This window comes from Gouania willdenowi, chromosome 11 (genome assembly GCF_900634775.1).
Source record: "Gouania willdenowi chromosome 11, fGouWil2.1, whole genome shotgun sequence".
Lineage (NCBI taxonomy): Eukaryota > Metazoa > Chordata > Actinopteri > Blenniiformes > Gobiesocidae > Gouania > Gouania willdenowi.
In genome coordinates, this window is record NC_041054.1 from 20,167,839 (window position 1) to 20,181,400 (window position 13,562).

Here is a 13,562-nt window from a genome sequence, read left to right on the forward strand (position 1 = left end):
AGCACAAACCTAAATGTTTTGGTTTGTTATTGAAACTCCACACAGTGTTATTGAAATGTACGACTATAAACATGTAACAGATTGTGAGTTAATGGTTTCTACATTGATCTTATGATGATGAAAAATATGTTTCAATAATTAAGTAACCTTTTATGCAAATACTTCAGTACTTTCACCTAAGTAATAATCTGACTAAGCTACTTTTAATTGCATTAGTAGCCGTTTTTGACAAGGAGCATCTGTACTTTCCCAGAGGTAATGAAGCCGCTGTGCATGACAGAGATTTTCTTGGGTTTTTTTTTTTAGTAGAAACCACATCCCGCAAGACAAAGTTTAATAATAAATCAAAAGGAATACAAAAGGATCGGCAACATCGGGGGATTGACAATTAAGTATGTCTCCTCCATCTGAGAATCGACAATACAGCACTAACGCTGGAAGCACAATGGCTTTGCCAACAACCTCGTGCAGAGGGAAACAAAAGGCACAAATGGGTTTCACATCTATAAACACAAAATACATTTAATTTGCTCAAATCTACTCAAAGGAAAACAAAAAGCTGGCAGAAACGTGAATGCTGGTCACATTGGGCCAGTTAGCCTTACAAAGATTAAGCCTAATCACATTTACTACGATGGCTTTTTAGACATAGATTAAAAATAGTCTCAATTTGTCCTAGTCTTGAGTAGAAGTGTGACGATATCTCGATACGGCGATATATCACGATATTTTTCCGCACGATCGATTATCAATATGCTCCCGCTAAGTATCGATTTTTTTCAAAACCTTTTCTGCTTTTTCACTAAAATGTGCAGGTACGTCTTCACAGAAGTGTTGTCACTGTTTGTTGAAGGAACCAATAAATTGTTTACTGTAATATTGCACTATAATGGTGTCACTGGTAAGAAAGACCTTATTATTTGTTTACAGAAATCACTATTGGAGATAGTTATGTATTCATTTACATTGGTATGTTTACACTTATTTACAGAAATGTTGCACAAAATAGTGACACTTTTTCAATTTATTGTCTTTCAGAGACAGAAAATAAAAATTGTATTTGTTCAATTAATCTTTTTTTTTCTTGTTATGTCATAGATTATCGGAGATTGATTTCTGACCAATATATCGAAAATTGCAGTATCGTCATATCGTGAGATAATCGTTACCGTGAGCTTTGTATCACGTATCGTATCGTGAAGTACCCAGAGGTTCCCACCCCTAGTCTTGAGCTGAATAACCTCCTTTCTTGAAGGAAAACTAGTGCTAATCCAGGCCTAAATTCACTGTTGTGCCAAACCTGTGTATAAAGAAGTCATGTACATACCATCTGATAACTCATGACCTCTAGTTTCTCAGCACATCTAACAATCAAAGCATTGATCCTGTCTACAGTGTGAGTGTATGTAAGAGAGAGAGAGAGAGAGAGAGAGAGAGAGAGAGAGAGAGAGAGAGAGAGAGAGAGAGAGAGAGTACGGTCGGTGTCATGTGCTACCAACATGTAAACAGGCTGACCGCTCCACTGACTGACTGTGTGACACATGCTCTCTGTGCGCTGACTCAGGATTAATCCTTCCTACTCCGAGAGAGAGAGAGAGAGAGAGAGAGAGAGAGAGAGAGAGAGAGAGAGAGAGAGAGAGAGAGAGAGAAGCCTCAGCTTTCGATGCAAAAAAAACATGACATGTAAAAATATGTGAGTCGGATATACAACAATATGTAGCACGTAGAAGACTCTTTGGATGAGATGGAGTATTTGTTAAACTGAAAGGGATATTTTATTTTATCTTAGCATGTACAATTTAGAATTCACGAGAATAGTAATGCATTTTTTGTGGATTTTTTTGTGGATTTTTTAATTTTTTTTCTGTGGAAAGAAAAGGGATCCTTAACCCCTCCCCTCTCATGACATACCAGTACTTACTTTGCAGAAATTGTTTTATTTAAGTTATTATTTGAATAAATGTAAAAAATAAAAAGGTATTTTACTTAATTTTAGTGTTGGTATGTTTTTTTTGTTTTGAATGAAAATAATATTTTGTTTAACATATAATAATATTATTGAAGTTTTATACAGAAGGCTGACATCACGCTGCCATTATCATGAATAGGTGTCATAAATGCTATCATTAAGTATTGTTCGCTAAATTATGACACCTTTGGAGTAGGGCTGGGATAAACAATTATTTTTTTAAATGACTATTCTAGCGATTATTTTTTCAATGATTCGATTTCGATGAATTTTTCCAGTTCGATTTGACTCGATTCGATTATCTCCCTATTAATTGACTAGAAGTAATTTATACATGTTGATTTACATATCTAAAATGGAAAAAAACATAAATTCCTTAACATTACAATACATGTTTATTGCTCTTCACCTCAAAATTCCAAAATAAAGTTCAGTAAGAATATAAAAGTACAAAATAATGCATTCAGAGTCAGATGTAGCATTCAATAAAAAATAAAAAGGCAGTGGGAGCCGGCAACCTGACATGGTGTCCTTCCTCAACCAACAGAATTTAAGATTTATGTTGAAAACACACAGGCCTAGCTTACTGGAAAAAAAGTGCGTCTTTTAATTTAATGACAACAACTTAAAGTTATACACTCTGCCACTCACAGTTTTCTTAAACTCAAAATTCCAAATTCTAATACAGAAAATGCTTTTCCAACAAAAAATAAACTGTCTGTGTGTGTGTGTGTGTTTGTTTGTGTGCTGCTGTTGCTGCTGCTGCTGCTGATGTTGCCTCCTTGTCGCATTGACGCGCTGCCGTCCGGTCACACCCGGGATAAAGAACAAGGGTTACGGGGAACAGCTCCCTTTGACAATGAGTGCGTGCCTTCACTGCCGTGCACACTTGAAACTCGGAGGAGCCACACCCGTGAGTTATTCTCCGGCGCCGCCGTCTTTGCTTTGGTTGGACGATGCATCGGCGCGCACATTTTGCATTGACGTCATTGTAACGGCCCTACTTTTGAGCTATGTTGGCATTTTATGTGTTAGGTGGGGGAATCTAGTAGGGTTATGAAGGGATAGGGTAAAGGTTAAGGTAACGAACGACACTTAATGACAGCCTTCATGACACCTTATTCATGCTAATGAGTCATGACAGGTGTCATGTCATAATAAAAGACAGCGTAATGTAACAGAATATTATGACTTGTGGCTTTACTGAATAAAACAAATGGACCTTTGAATTATTCTAAATTCTGTGTGGACGTTTAAGGTTTGTACAGTATTTGAGTACCACTACTGTAGATGGTGTCACTATAGTCAAAGAATGGAGGATGATTACAAAGGACATGACAGCACTAAATTGTCATGGCACCAGTGTAACCCTACCTTATGATGCCTTGTTACCCCACACATCGTAGCCAATACATAGATCTGTCAATTTTCAATACTACAGGTCGATAATTTGTCAACAAACTAAATTCCTTTATGCTATTTACAGTAGGGGTGGGAACCTCTGGGTACCTCGCGATACGATACAAAGCTCACAATAACAATTATCTCATGATATGACGATACTGCGATTACCAATATATTGGTCAGAAATGAATCTACGATAATCTATGACATAACAAGAAAAAAAAGATTAAGTGAAAAAATAAAAAAATTATTTTCTATCTCTGAAAGACAATAAATTGAAAGTGTCCTATGAACAGTGACACTATTTAAGGGCAACATTTCTGTAAATAAGTGTCAACATACCAATGTAAATGAATAACTATCTCCAAAAGTGCTTTCTGTAAACAACAAATTGGGTTTTTCTTACCAGTGACACTATTATAGTCCAATATTCCAGTCAACAACAAACAAGTGACAACATTTCTGTGAAGACGTACCTGCACATTTTAGTGAAAAAGCAGAAAAAGTTTTGAAAAAAATAAATAAATAATAAATTAAAAAAATCAATATTGCAATATATCGCCGTATCGAGATATCGACACACTTCTAATTTACAGTATATTTTCACATAATAGCAGCCTATACTGTAACTTCTACATTGTCAAGCATTTACAATTCCCTCCGGTCGCACACACGGGTATGAAAAAAAGTGGTCACACCAACCTGTCTAAAATAAGATACAATTACTGCCTTGTTCACAATGCCCCCAGGCTGCCGGTAGGCAGGAAGGTTATACACATTCCTTGTTTAAATATATGTATCAGTGGCTGTCTACCCCATCCACCTGCCTTTACTGTGAAAAACACAATGCAAGCAATAAACACAAACAATGTAGGTCAGGTTTGAATAAATGGAGCAGAAATATACTGCACTTTATCTTACGTTATACCTAAATGCAACAAACACAGATATTTAGTCTTCAAATTAGACAGAAAGAGGCTCTGAGTAAAAACAAGCCTGAAAACTGAAATGTTGTTAAAAGCAAGCATAACACTAAAGAGGCCCTCACGCTATAATGCAATCTGTGAAAATGACACAATGCCCTCTGGTTATGTCCTCCCTGCTGTCAGCTTTCCATTAAAACCACTTGAAACAAAGACCAATCTGTTGAGTATTACGAGAAAGATGAATGTGTCATAATTGCAAAGCCTCTTCATCAATAAACATGCAGAAGATGCTTATAGACAGCATTTCCAAAGATTTTTGATATGCACAGGATTTTCTTTTTTCTCTTTTTTTCTTTTTGGAGTCAAAGTTGGGAGGGTGGCAACATTTCCTCACAGGAAAATGAACAAGGAGACATTATTTGAAGGCATAATCAGCCCTGTTATAATGACTGACAACTATTTGTTTTTGTAAAAAGAAACTAGGAAAATGAAGATGTGAGGATGGCTAGTGTGACTGCTGAATATGTATTCTTTCAGACTGGTGTCGTTCACATCTCGAGATAGGAAAACTAAAGTTGGCCAATGCAAAGCTGTTGATATCCTTTTCATGCCAAGGATTAAATGCCACTAAAACTAAGGCGTTAATGTAGATTGTGTCACTACGACAGCAATTGTTCACACACAAATGAGCGTGTTGTTAATTGCTAAAGCTCCCAAGCTTATCACATACTAATAAGGCTGCAACAACGAATCAATAAAAATCGACTAATAAAAGCATTGGCAACAAATATGTTGAGTTGTGTGATTTATGTCACTGACTGTGACGCAGAGCCGTTTGCTTCACCTGCAGAGCTTTGTCAATAAAGTTTTTTGTGTGTGTGTTTTAGTACAAGTGTTTTTGTGCGCACTCCAGTGTTTGTCTGTCCATGAGTGTTTGTGTGTGCGCGCCCACAAGTGTTTGTGTGTGTGCGACCACAAGTGTTTGTGTGTGTGTGCCCATGAGTGTTTGTGTGTGTGTGTGTGCGACCACGAGTGTTTGCGTGTGTGCGCGCATGAGTGTTGGCATGTGTGCGCGCACGAGTGTTGGCGCGTGTGCACCCACGAGTGTTGGCGTGTGTGCACCGACGAGTATTTGTATGTGCGCACACACGAGTGTTGGCGTGTGTGCGCGCACGAGTGTCGGCGTGTGCGCCCATGAGTGTTTGTGTGCGTGCACGCACGAGTGTTTGTATATGTGCACGCACAAGTATTTGTATATGTGCACGCACAAGTATTTGTATATGTGCACTCACGAGTATTTGTGTGTGTGTGCCTCGATTGTTTGAGGTTTTAATTTTTTTCACCTAAAGTGTGAGTGAGGACTCTGGTCTGTAATGGAGTGAGGATGGATGAATTACATTTAGAGTAGACAGGGGTTAAAGTAACTTATCACATCTACTCAAATTGGTTTGAAGTATTTTTTTAGGGTACTAGTACTTATATACTCTACAGGGTATATATAAGGTGTGTATTTTGCTTGTTGGGCTACTAACTTGCCTTAACCTAATACTGCAAAAAAAACAAGTTAATTATTGAGTTGTTGTCAATTGTGCTACAATACATACTCATACTATCCGATTCATCGATTAATCGATTCATTTATTGACCGATTCATGGATTATGAAAATAATCGGTAGTTGCAGCTCTAGGTACTATAAATATTATTATTATACAATTTGAATTGAACGCTACGTCAGCCCAATTACCAACTTTGTCTCAACTACCTTCTTTCCAGTTGCCTGAGCAGATAAGATCTGATTTATAGCAACAATTAGCTTGTGGCATAAAACTACACAGGAGCAAACTTGTTGGTGACAACCAATGCCTTGTGAACATTAGATTAAACCATCTGGGAAAGCTGAGTAAAGACGTGGAGAGAGAGAGAACAAGAACTGCAGGGAATTTCTACCGAGGTCCAGTGTATCTTCGAAAACTCAGCAGTGATGACAGAAAGAAAGAAAGGAAAGCTACGAGGAGACCCAACACTAACATAGTTTGCATATTTGCAATACCGGAGATGTCCACTTAGGCTGTGGTGTGCTAAAACATAATACCAGACAACTCTAATGGCTGCCAAAAAGCTTTTTACAATATACACTACAAGACTTGTATCAGTGGCTGAGGCCAAACATCCAGGGCAGGCAGATAAAACATAGATACATGTAGTCCTAAATAGAGGCTTTTCCTCTCCGATGCACGATTAGTACAGTAGGTTAATCCAACAACAACAACACACACACACACACACACACACACACACACACTCTAAGCCAACTTCACAGAACACAGTAGGATAAAGCCACGGCTGGAACCTCAACTGAACTGTTTGGATAAAGCTCAACAGTTCTCACACACAGCCACACATTATGGCAAACAACCATTTAGAAAATGACAGTGAAAGAAAAACTGCGACGAGTTGTAAATCATCCAACATCACGTCTCTCTCCTCATGTACAATAAACTCACCCAGACTTCAGCTCTGCTAAAACACTGACAGCACTGTATCCCACACTGAGAGCCCTTCCACAGACGGCTCGCTCTTGTCCACCGTTTCTGTCTCAAAGCCCACATTAAGACAAGACCACCCTTTCTGTGGGCCCCTGCCTTTCCCTTCTCGGCAGGCACACTCATCGCTTGACTCACACGCAAAGAGGAAAAGACCCCGTCTTGTTTAAAACATACCTATTGTCTGGCTCACACTCATTCGAATGAGGTGCGAGGCACAAAAACAATGAGCAATACTGTACTGTCAAAACTGCCTTTCTAGTATGGGGTTGGTTCAGCTGTGAGGGGTGCATGAAAACCTTTAAATATCACGATCAGTCAAAGTAGCACACTACCCAAAAGACTATTCAAGATAGTCTTTGGTTTCCCAGGACATCACATTTAATGATGTAGAAAAACAGTCCTTGTCTATCATTGCATGGACTTCACTAAAGGTCCATAAAAGTCCAGTATTATGCTATTTTTCACCCATCTCCAATTGTTCTAAGAACCCCAACAACATAGTATCTGAGGTTTATTTTCCCAAACTTGTGTTGTGTTTTCCAGAGTTTTATCCCTCTGAAAAGTCACTTTCAGACCGCTCTTAAAAACCAGCTCTTTTTTGGGCCTTCATGCATATGCATTAGTAGGCGTAAACACAGGAGGAGGAGAGCTCCGTGCATGTAAATACAGGCTACCAGGATCGACTGCTGCTCATTAAAGCCGACCCAAGTTGAATCTGTCTGCTGCAAAGAACTGGTGTTCTTGTCAGAAAGGGTTGAAGATATGGTTTAAGTTTGAATTTTTTGCTCTTCTTCTCTTCTTCATGCGGTCTACAAAACAGCAGAGTTGGAACTGTCGCCCCCTGAGGTCACAGATTTTTTCGGGGCACAGATTTTGTTTATCAAATTTTGGTAAACAAAAGAGGTTTACTTTTACTGATTCTTAAAGCAACCCAAAGTAGCACAAGTTGGCATTTTGACTGAACCAGCTGCTAAATGATCCTGAATGCTTCACCTCCCATAGAACTCAATGGACTGAAAGGGGCGATTGGCGTCATCAATGGCATCAATTCAACATGGCGGTGCACAGGGTAAAGTAGTCCCAGTTTTAAAAGTTAATAAAACAAATATGGTGGAAAATAATGCGTTTGTTAGACATAGATCTTCTAATAAGGACATTTCAAAAGTTTTGGGCCACATTTGTAAAAACTAGGGTTGGGCATCAAGAACCGGTTCCCAATGTCCGGTTCCAGAACCTTTACGAAGATGTTTGCATTTCAATTCTGTTTTTCAATTCCTAAATGCCTGCACTAGTTTGTTTCTGCGGCTTTCTCTGTTTGTTTACACGGGGTTTGTATAAGATGGTGATATTACAACCTGTACATGCAGTACGGGGACGCATTTACTCAACCTCCGGGTCTGTTCCGTTTACCGAAGTCCGTGTGTGATTTATTAAGTCCATGTGTGTCTGTGTGAAAGTCTGCATGTTTATGCTTCCGTCCATTCTCTTTTCACTATATCCATGTCTTTTAAATAGTGTCGGCTGTAGTCTGGGCCACCGCCATCTTGGATTATGTCGTCACCAGCGCGTCATCGCCGCAAGTCCCGCAAGCACAGAACTACCCAAATTTACTTCTCAAGAAGAACTGTTGATTGATTTGTCACATGACTGCTCCAGGGTTTAAGTTTGTTTTATTTTGTTTCTACCTGGGCTGCAACTCTTTGTTTTTTTAGACTGCTATCAACTTGTTTGTAGTGTTATATCAGCAAGTTTTAGTTTTACAGTTACAGTTAGGGACCTTTATAATTGAATACCCTAGTTACAGTGCAGCAACCAAATTAAACTGTATCAACAAAATGAAATAATAAAAATGACTTTTTCAAAAATTATCCTGTGAAATCTGTGACCTGTTTACCCGCACAACTCAAAGAATCGTAATCGAGAATCGTTTAGAACAGGAATCGAAATTGTGAATCAGAATCATTATAATCCAAACAATGCCAAACCCGAGTAAAACAAATGACTGCCTTTTAAAAAGACAAAGTATCCAATCATAAAAACAACTACCATCCAAGGATTCAACATGGTCTGAAACTATTTGTAATTCCAACCATGTTTTCATGACGGCCAACTCTTTTTGCAACTTCTTACCACACGTGTCCATCTCAACTAAGGATGCTCATTTAAAAAAATGTTTATAACCGATGACAGACGCTTACCAAGCGATTAATACCTGTTACCGTTACAGACTGTGAATGACCCCTGATTCAAAGGTAGTGTGACAAAAAAAAGTTGCTAAATTATGTCGGGGGCCCCTACGCTCAACAGCGCTGGCAAGAACCCTGATGGAGGTGCTCCAGCACCCACTGTACCAACTTAACATGGCATTGATCGGTAGTCAAGAAAAGTGTTTCCCAACTAAGGGTACTTGAACACACCTCAGGGGTTACACGAAAATATTTGCCAATTTAATTTCTAACATAATAGGACTAATTTATACATGCCCACAGACATTTTCCTCATATGTTGATAATAAATTGTGGCACACTTTTTAATATGGCTGCATGAAAAAGTGAAGGTAAAAATCTAAAAGGAAAAAAAAATCAAAAATAGATTAATTAATAGCTTAAATCCAAGATTAATGTTGAACCAGACATAGGAAACGGCTTAGCTTGGTGACAAAAAACAATGCATACCATGAACTACGGGGTACGTGCAATCTAACAAAAAGGATAAGGGGTACATGGGATAAAAAAGGCTGGGAAACACTGGTCTAGAAAACGCAAGGCAAAGGCAAAGGAGGGCGCTCGTGCGCCCCCACATTGATTGTGGACTGGGCAGTCGCCCACATTGCCCATAGCAAAAACCGTCCCTGGCTGTACCACATATTTTGCAAATTAACTCATTATCTTTTTGGGTGAAATTGTCCATTACAGAGCTCCGTTTTGCTTGGTTCATTGCTGCAAAGTTGCCACCTGTTTAATGCAAGTGTCGACACGCCCCCATGAGTTGATTGACATAAGCACCTAATTAAAAAAACAACTGTATCGCTGGGAGAGGTCCAAACAAACCCAGCTGTGGTTGTTTACCAAGACAGGCTCCTACTTCTGACCCTCGGCGACAGTTCCCTGAACCCTCACACCACACATAACCTTACAACAGGGGGTCCATACAGACAGAATGGAGAGGGTACACCCATCTCCCATTTCAGATCCCTGTCACATTCATGCTACATCACAGCACTGACATTGCATATACAGTATACTGATACAATATCACAAACCTTTTGATGAGTGACACAAGGAAGAAATGAACACAAATGACAGGCGTCGGCCCGTGCCTACCTTTGATTCCCTATCCAACTGGGGAGGCTCAGAACTCCCAGGGGGGTCTCATTAGGAAAACATTATTTTACCTAACCCTACGAAACCCCACTAGATCCATTCACCTAACCCAAAAAAATGCGAACATAGCTCCAAAGGTGTCATAATTTAGCGAACAACACTTAATGACAGCCTTCATCATGCCTTACTTATGCTAATGACTGATAATGCCAGCGTAATGTCAGCCTTATGTATGAAACTTCAAGTAAAATGTTACCAATGAAGGAAACTTTAATGCACACCAGACATATTTTAAACATTTAACCAGTATCTGAGCCGGAACGTAATTCACTCCAAGGTTACATGTCAACTTACAATTCCTCTTTGTGTTCCCCACACCTGCCTTTGTTGTTGTGTATCAGTAACCATGAAAGGATTAATTGTGGTGAAACAACGAGATAAATATCACATTCTATGAACTTCCTTAACCAGTGGCTATATCTGGTTTTTCTAGTGCTAACATGTCATTTCCAGCTCCCATATACAGTCCCAGCTGTGACATGCTCTCTTGTGGATACTTAATATGAAAAGAGCTCAGCTCTGTTCTTAAAGGTCAGAGCTGAAAAGGCCACTGGAGCTGTTCCTTATTTTACCTGCTAACCTCTGGGACCCATTCAAGGACATCAGCAGGCTGAGCTTTGAGACTCAATAGACCAGTGACTGTAATGCTTACAGTGGATCAATTCTTTTGGTTACTGGCCCAGAGTAAAATAGGGAAGGGAGAGGAGGGGGTGCAATAAGTGGAAGAGATGGAGACAGTCAGGGAAAATGAGTGTGAGATGGCAGTTCTGAATACACTGGAGACCCGTACAAAAAAAGCAGTACAACGGTCTTTCAAGACTTGCCCCAGTTTGGATGGATGCCTTACTCTTTAACCAATATCTGCCTCTCAAATGGAGAAGCAAGAGTCTATTCAAACACATCTCTAACACTGATGTGTAGCCAGGTAATTCATATTTTAAAACTTAGATAAATCAATATTATTTTTCAAGTGTTTTGCTTGCTCATTCCCTCTCAAGATTACTTTTGAAATTTATTCCTATCCTGTCTCATTCATATGTCTTATTCCACTTTACTAGAACAGCATAATCCCATACTCTTTCTGAGGCTCAATGCAAAGACTCATCTTACAACAAAGCACACGAATAACGACTATCTAAACAGGTCTCGCATCTTTTAAACCAGAACCCTTCCTCTTTATTTCTGATTTTTCTCATCAAATTGACTTCATCTTTTTCTACCTCCTTGATTTTTTCCCTTCTCCTGTTCCAGTTTATTTGAGTAAACAGCAGTGTATGTACTTTCACCAAGCACGAGGTCAAGGTGTGAGTGCGCGTGTGTGTGTGTATCACTTCAAAATTCATGCGCACCAGTCCATTGCACACGTACCAGCCTGCCTAACTTTCACTAATTGAAGTGGTTAGGTGTAGTAACAGGTGTGGTGGTGTGACTGAAGCTGCAGTAATCAGGCGCGCTTCACTATGTAGCACCGTCTACATGACATGTAAATACTTTGAAAAAATTGCTAAGCGTGCAGGCGTACACACGTGTGCAAGTCAGTAAGTGTGTGTGTGAGTGTTGTATCCTATTCAATCACAGCAACGATCTGACTCAGAGCGTAACTCTACAGTCACTACCACTCTATGGACGGGTGTCGTGACACAGACTGTAACCGGACTAAATGGTGGTCTATTATACACTCACACACACTTACTGTACATACCTGCACGCGTAAGCACATAACAATATTTTCTAAGTGTTTGCGTGTAGACGGTGATTGATAATGAAGAGCACCTGATCGCTATAGCTTCACTCACACCATACCTGCGTCTACGTGTGACTGATATATTTATATTTGCTAGGTGCACATCCAGGTGTGGCTTATGTGTACATACACTTTAATATGTATGCACATTAAAGCGTCTGCAAACGTGTTGACGCGTTAACACGTCTGCAAGCACACATGCGGACGTGACTTGTGCATTGTGCCCGTGTACCCATTCTAAGTCTACGGGAAATGTAGATCAGACGTGCAGAAGTGCAGGCGCAGGGTACGCGCTCGTTGGACTGGTGGGCATGAATTTAGAATGGATTCACCCCCCATACGTGTGTGTGTGGCAAAGACAGTAATGGGTTAATACACAGGCTCGTGGCTTAAACTGGTAGACGTGAAAGTTATTTTAGGCAACAGACAAGGCAAAAACAATGCTAGCAAAAGTGATTATTTGGCCTACGCTTAGGAGTCATCTGACTGACAGCTTAAAAAACTGCTTTACTACACATTCAGCTGCTTTCAAAAACAATCCATAAATTCCATCAAATCTGTCAAGTGTTTTGTTATTATTATCATTCTTCCTAGTGTTTAATCTAATTGTTATAGGGCCTTTGGGTTTTTCAGGTTACTTACTTATACACGAAGACATTCTCCCTGCCTGGCTTTTGACATAAAACATGGGTCAGACCGACGGACTGACAGAATAGTGGCTGTTGCCATGGGGACAGACAAGAAACCCAGTCGAAACAGGAAGAAACAAGATAAAACATGCACCAATAGCAACAAAAGTTATGCCTCATGACTATCTTAAGCAAGTGGTAAAACCTGTGTCCCCACTGAGTTACAAAACTGAAACATGACACACACACTGATTTTGGTACACAGTGACAACATATAATCTGGTACAAAGCCACTGGTGCAATACCTCAGCCACTATCGGGTCAGTGGGTCAGTGTTGGCTTTAAGTCGCTTTTTAAAAGGAGCATTGCATTCTGATAATTTGCATTATATGCATAGACAGTTTTAGAATGAAACAAGAAATGCACAGATATGAAAATACTTGGCCGAAACAGAAAACAGAAAATGAGAAAACCAAGGCTGAAAACCAAAAAGAAAATGTGTGTTATTATAACCATTGAATTTATGGCTATGAATATCATGTGTACTAACCTCACTAAAATTATAGCACTGCAATTGCATACATTAATATTTGCTTCAAAAAAAAATTATCAATTAAAAAAACAACAACAATTATTTAGCACTGACCTTCCAACAATGCACAATATAAAATACTAAATAAAATGTTGACCACACTTATGTAATATGAAGTACGAGTGATTTTAAGGTGATGACGTGGAGATTCATATTGGTCCCAGTTTGTCATGTAGCCCCTCAAAGTGGCTACATTGAGCCAAAAGGCATGGAAAAATACTGTTGTAATGCGACAGGTGGTGTAACTTTGTTTATGACACAGTCAAAGTCCAAGTCAAAGTGAAAATGACAAATCTGGATGTATCCCACTGTTACAACTTGTTGCATTTTGAAATGCTTGAAGCAAAAACTTGGCTTGGGAAGATGTG

General features: G+C 39.3%; 1 protein-coding gene across 7 annotated transcripts in view; it reads right to left on the reverse strand.

The window, feature by feature from the left end:
- The window catches only part of LOC114471872 (triple functional domain protein-like), a 145,821-nt gene that overhangs the window by 107,264 nt on the left and 24,995 nt on the right, over window positions 1-13,562 (reverse strand). Inside the window, exon 1 of one of the 7 annotated variants that reach the window (XM_028460846.1) lies at window positions 6,805-6,883. The exons of the other annotated variants lie outside the window; for them this stretch is intronic. The gene's annotated coding sequence lies outside the window, so the exon portion shown is untranslated. Of the gene's footprint in view, window positions 1-6,804; window positions 6,884-13,562 lie in introns of those variants that run through there. 7 annotated transcript variants of the gene reach the window in all.